Genomic DNA, 7,454 nt, shown 5'->3' on the forward strand with positions numbered 1-7,454 from the left:
TAGGTCAGATTATCCGGTGTATATGTAGGCAAAGAAAAAGTGGGATCCAATAAAGTACTATCTGGCCAGTCAAAAAATCAAAAACTCTCTAGCAATAATATCTCAATGGGTGACTGAGGCCTTGGCCAGCCTACTACCTAAAAAAAAAAAAAAAAAAAAAAAAAAAAAAAAAAAAAAGGATATTTCAGTGTTGCTATGTTAAAGCATATAATCATAGAAGTTTGGATAGTGAATCTTCTCTATTCCCTAAGGGAACATAGGTCAGTAAGGTATGACAGGACAAAAAAATGACGAACGAGGGTAGTTTACCGAATAACCATTTTTTTTTTACTTCATTGTGTCAATGTGAATGCTACGATATACAAAAAAAAAAAAAAAATAACCAAAAACACCCTAGGACAACCCCTGCTCCCTTTTTTTTGTGCGGAAGGGATTGGATATTGAAAGAAGCTATTGCCGAAATTAATATTAATTTTTTATTCCTTCCAAATTATCCAAACTATTCAAGGCAAATATAGAAAGTAACCGCAAATAAATACATTTTCGTGCTTACTAGACAAGATAGAAGAATTTCTCAAGTGGGAGAAACCATATATGTAGGTTTTTTTTCAGGACTCTCTTAAGTCACAAGACTTGTGGGATTTACACGGAGATTCAGGAAGGCAGGTATCACATGAAGGTAGGACAATAAATTGTTCAGGATCTGAAAGCATAACCGCAAACACCATGAACAAGGAAGCTGGCATAGATCTTCGGGAACTTTGTATCTATTGTACAAATGATTATAAAGGTTGGGATGACAGGTAACTTGTCGCTGTATTTGAAGACAGCCCAAGATATGTTTCCACAATTTACTGCTGGTGCTTACAACAATTATGCAACATGTTGCTGCCTCTACCTTCAGACCTACTAAGAATTATATCCTTGTTTTCAGCAACTTATGGATAAAGTAATTAGAAGCTCTTCTGTAATGGAACGGGGACAGTTATGAAAAATGAGCAGCTCCTGATGCGAGCTGGTGAAACACAAGGTTGACTAAAAACATAAAGCAAAGAATCTGGAAAAAAAAAAAAAAAAAAAAAACTCAAGTTGTTACTGTCAGCATATTTGGTTGCACAGTACACCGAAGCTCTTCGTACCTCGACCAACACCTTCACAGGCACATATCTAATCATCATTGAAAGACTCTTCCCAACAACAGCAACTTATAATCTTTTAGATCTTTAGAAGTTCATTGATTACATACAAAAGCACAACCCATTCACAGAAGATGAGTCATACGACCTCAAGAATATTGCTACTATAGTCATTGTATACAACAGAGTTTATGTAGTAAAAGCAGTAACATTTGCAATTATACACGAAGATGAGAAAATAAGAGACAAATATTTCCACATTACTTCTGAAGGACTTTACCAATCACTGTTGTTAATTTCTTCTGTCAATGCATTGGAATTTCTAGCAACTTTTGCATATGAACTTGCTCATATGTCAGCTGTCCTCTTCCATGATGACCATGTGAATATCTGCTAAATCTCAACTAGCCGGCTACATAATTAATGTGTGCGTGTACGTATAAGAAATTGTTTGAGCATACGCATATAATCATAGAGATGATTTAGGTCTATAAGAGTTGTGGGTATATTGTTTATGCTAGAGTTTATTAGTGTCAGAATCAACGATGTTAATATTCACAAATTATCAACAATAAATCACAAATAACAGAAAGGACACATATAATGGCTCCTGTTTGACACCCCTAAAATTGTCGCAAAGTTTTTGGTGTAAGAATTATGATCCGCTGGGTTGCGTTAGAAGCAGCTGTTGAGGATTTCTGTGATTTATCTGCGTCTGGGATTCAGGGATTCATCTGTTATTCTGACTGGATCAATACCCAGTGGAAATATTACCTTCTACGCTGTATCGTTCTTAAGAAAGCGAATACGAGAAAAGAAATGAGATATAAGCATGAAAATTACGTAAAAGTTGATGGTGATCATTGTGAATATCGTTATATTATGTCAGTAATAAGTATTTTCCAATGGTTATCACTTGACTGGATAATGTATAACATAAAATTGCAAATAACAAGAATACACACATTAGGGATATAATAATATATTGTAGGTAACTGAGAGATTGAATAACGAAATTGTATCTTATTTAATATATTGAAGATTGTGAAGTGTTAACTAACATTAACCAAAGGTCTGTCGTCTGAGGAAAGACACTGTTTTCCAAATACAACCAATACTAACCAGAATGTTGGTGGTGATAAAGATTTAATTCTATTAGCTATCGAAGGTCTTTTTGAGAGATCACGATAAAAAAAGAAAGTTTTCATGAAATCAAAGATTCCATTGAAAGTAAATAAACCAGAATCTCATCTCTTTATCGATATATAAGGAAGAGACTGCAAGTAGGATTCAATTTCATTTCTGACTGATGTCTTTATCTTATATCACCTTTTTTAGTATTCTTTATATTTCAGATTCTCTTTTTACACTTCGCTAGCTTTCTTAACAATCTATCTATCTATCTGTTTGTTTATCCATATGTTTATATATTTTTCTACCTATCTATTTATCAATATTTATGTTTATTCATCCCTTTAACCATCCGTCTATCTGTTAACCTACATAAAAGTGATACTAATACAAATATAAAAAAAGCATTTTCTTTCATCGTAGCCAGACATCACTAAAGGGTAGTTAAAATATATGAATATATACACACACACTCATATATATATATATATATATATATATATATATATATATATATATATATATATATATATATATAGATATATATATATATATATATATATATATATATATATATATATATATATATATATATATATATATCTATATATATATATATATATATATATATATATATATATATATATATATATATAAACGTATGTATATGTATATATATATATATATATATATATATATATATATATATATATATATATATATATTTATATATATGTATGTATGTATATACATATATATGTACACACATACACACGCATATATATATATATATATATATATATATATATATATATATATATATCTATATCTATATATTTATATATATATATATATATATAAATATATATATATATATATATATATATATATATATATATATATATATATATGTATATATATATATATATATATATATATATATATATATATATATATATATATATATATTTACATATATACAGTATATATACACACAAATATATATATATATATATATATATATATATATATATATATATATATATATATATATATATATATATATATATATATATATTTACATATATACAGTATATATACACACAAATATATATATATATATATATATATATATATATATATATATATATATATATATATATATATATATATATATATATTATGTATCAATTATAGTAATACTGTATAAACACTAAATATATTTCTGTGAATGAGACTCCTGAAAATCCGTCTATTACATAAAACACAAACAAGCCAAGGTAACTGATCGGACCCCCCCAAAAAATATCAATAAACTGTATCATAAAACATGGAGAGATAAATCACAATTTCTTTAGAATGCACCAGTGTCTTTATATATATATATATATATATATATATATATATATATATATATATATATATATATATATATATATATATATATATATATATATATATATATATATCTATCTATCTATATATATATATATATATATATATATATATATATATATATATATATATATATATATATATATATATATATATATATATATATATATATATATATATATATATACATATCTATATTAAATGATTATTCACTGGAGTGGGACGGAATATTGCTCTTATTTCTTTTGCTCAACCCTAGTACGAGTTTCTTCCTGAAAATGTAATGAAAATAAAACCGACACAGTTTGTTAAAATTCCATAATTATGTTTTTTTTTCTAATATTCATGTTAAGGTTGTTGTCTGTTTACTGTGTTAAATGATACGTTATAAACATCTTCATATATTCTGTTATTATTAATGTGATTATTCTTTCAATAGAATAGATGTATTATCATATGATGCTTTCATCTCTAATAAAAAAAAAAAAAAAGAAAAAAAAATATTCTTACCGGAAAGATTATAATTACCTAAATTGAATGTGAACTCGAAAAGCTGAGGCATTAAAGCTACTTTTTATGTGTCCAATACTTGCTTGAATAGCTGGTAATTAAGAACCCACTAAGTAATAATCATTCAACATGTCAGTATTACTTCAGCGCTAAATGAAATTGTTTTGTAACTAGGTGACGGAAAACCATATCATATCAGAGAGAGAGAGAGAGAGAGAGAGAGAGAGAGAGAGAGAGAGAGAGAGAGAGAGAGATGGTGTAATATATGATGCGTATACATTATGGTCTGTAAAAGCATACGCAATATACTGTATTTTTCACATTATAAAATTCCTAAATCAATCTAATGTTCCAAATATATCACTTTCAATTTCCAGTATCTGAAAGTATTGTTACATATAGACTGCTCGTATTCATAAATAGTTTCGCAAAAATATGTATCAAAGAATATCGTTGCAATTTGAGCTCTGCAAAAACAGAAATTTGAGATTTGGTTTGTTTTGCTTTCCACGAATATTTTTTTTTTTTTATTGTTTTAGTTGGAGTTATTGTTATCTCTGGTTTTCAAAATTCCACCAGACAGAGTACAAAGTATCTCATAATCTTTTTCCAGAATTCTGTTTTAGCCAGTGTAATAAATTTTTGGAAATTGATAGATTCTTCCATATTCTTATTTTTCTTATTCAATTCGCTTTAACTACTGCAATAACTGCTTGCTTAATAAGAAGGATGAATATATATTTGTCCTACGTGAAAGTATCTAGATATGAAGTATGTATCATTTAGTTTTTATAATTGGAATTAAATAGAGAAATGTGTTAAGAACCTTCTGCTTAAAAGATAGAAAGTAGTAAATGGTAAACACCATTGAAGCAGGTGGAGAGTTCAATGCTCTTACTGGAGAAATGGATTCACTACATTAAAAGAGGAGGAATTTCAGGTTGTTCAAAGTTATATCGTAATGAGAGATAGGATTAGTCTCAGTTCTGAAAACACAGGTAAGGTCTAATGTTGTATCACTATTACTAAACATTGAGTTTCCAGCAATTAAGACATGAATAATTTGTTTGTAGCAGATTAACTTTAGAGGTGAGAAGCTCAATAAGTTTCTCACAAGAAAAATAAATAAGGAATATAAAAGAGAAGATAGAGATATTTGAAATATATTAAAATCATCAGATTTACGAGATAATGGAATTCTGTTTTCCTTTCCTAAGAGAAACTGATTTAGAGGTTTATGTAACACTGAAAGATTTTATGCTTACTTGACACTCCTCTACACTTCACGGGAAGAGATTATCAGCAAAGAGAGAGTGAGGGAGAAAAATAGAAATTAACTCCAGAAAGAAAATACTATGTGAATTAACCAGAAAGGGGAAGGACCCAGATATTGAATTCAACCGTTACAGACTTTTATCGGCTCTGCCAAATAAATGGAGAAAGACTCGCTCTCATTCCAAATGGGAAACTGGCAAATATCTTTAGGATGAGGAATAGGGTCAATTGAACGATTTTTTTTTTCTTTTTTCTTTTTTTTTTTTTTTCAAGAAGCAACATGGGGTTGTTGTGGCCTGATTGGTAACGTCTATGTCTGGTGTTTGCCAGACGGGGGTTCAAGCCCCGCTCGAACCCGTTAGTGCCTTTAGTATATGAAACATTGCCATCCTTCTGAGCTAAGGTTGGGGCTTGGGGGAGCCTATATGTTTATCTGCTGAGTCATCAGCAGCCATTGTCTGGCCCTCCCTGTCCTAGCTTGGGTGGAGAGGGGGCTTGGGCTCTGATCATATATGTGGTCAGTCTCTAGTCTAGGGTAATGTCCAGATTGCTAGCGCAATGTAACTGTACCTTGTCTCTGCCATTCATGAGAGTCTTTTAAACCTTTAAACATAAGAGATATGAACAATAGGGAACCTTGTTCAACCTGGTAAAGCAAGTGAGGAATGACTGAACTGTTGATATTAGTATGGAACAGTTCCTAGAAGAATTTGAAGGGTCACCTATTACATATATTAATGGATTGAACTTAAAGTTTTTTAAGTAAGAAACTCTGAACTTGATTATTTTGAGGACGCAATGCAAGAAAAAGAGCTAGTCTTTCTGCTAAATTCAGAAAATGTTCTAATTTGGGCCAGACGCTTACCAAAACACAAGGCTGATAGATACGGGGACACTATATGGTTAGAAAATTTTCATGAATTCTTGCCTATATTGAAAGAATTCGGGAACGCCGAATTTCTCTACGAGAAAAAAAAATGCATGGTAAAAAATAAACAAAGATTATTGTTCTCCTTTACTGATAAGATGTGCCCATTGGAAAATCATAACCAACGGCATCATATTTCTACATGAAATTATCACCTCATACTGTTGTCACCTTTCCCGTTCTCCACATAGTATAGTGCGTGGGCTTCTATTTTCATTATTATTACTTGCTAAGCTAAAACCCTTGTTTGGAAAGGAGGATGCTATAAGCCCAATGGGTTCAACAAGGAAAATAGCCTAGTGAGGAAAAAAAACATATGGAATATTGTGCAAAAGTATAATCTTAAGCAAGAGAACTCTAACTCAAGACATCGGAAGAACATGGTACTGAGGCTATGGCACTACCCAAGACTAGAGAACAACTGTTTGATTTTGGAGTCCCCTTTTCCTAGAAGAGTTGCTTACCATAGCTAAAGAGATTCTTCTAACCTTACCTATGCAAAAGACCCAATGAACAATTACAGTGCAATAATTAGTCCTTTGAGGGAAGAAGATTTTTTACAGTTACTTTAGTATTGTCAGGTGTATGACGAAAGAACAGAAGGTTTAAAGAATGGGCCAAACAACTGGCTGTATGTTTAAGAAAGCAATGAAAAAATTAGATAGATCCAATGTAGTAAAATCTGGCTAGTCAAAGGACCCAATAACCTCTTCCCAATTTTCTGAACATGTCTAAACCATCTTAAAATGCTTATCCTTCTATCCTCACAGAAGAAAGAGATAATGATGATGATGATGATGATGATGATGAAACAAATAAAACACAGCAAAAGAGAATAAATGGAACAAATTTTCATATTGGGATTTTAGAAGAAACAATCACATCTGTATGTAATGAAAGGTAAATAAACACATCCATATATTATTATTTTTATTATTATTATTATTATTTTTATTATTATTATTATTATTATTATTATTATTATTATTATTATTATTATTATTATTATTATTATTATTAAGATTCCCTTCTAGGGGAATTCTATTGTTTTTGGTATTATTATTATTATTATTATTATT

Source organism: Palaemon carinicauda, chromosome 4 (genome assembly GCF_036898095.1).
Source record: "Palaemon carinicauda isolate YSFRI2023 chromosome 4, ASM3689809v2, whole genome shotgun sequence".
NCBI lineage: Eukaryota > Metazoa > Arthropoda > Malacostraca > Decapoda > Palaemonidae > Palaemon > Palaemon carinicauda.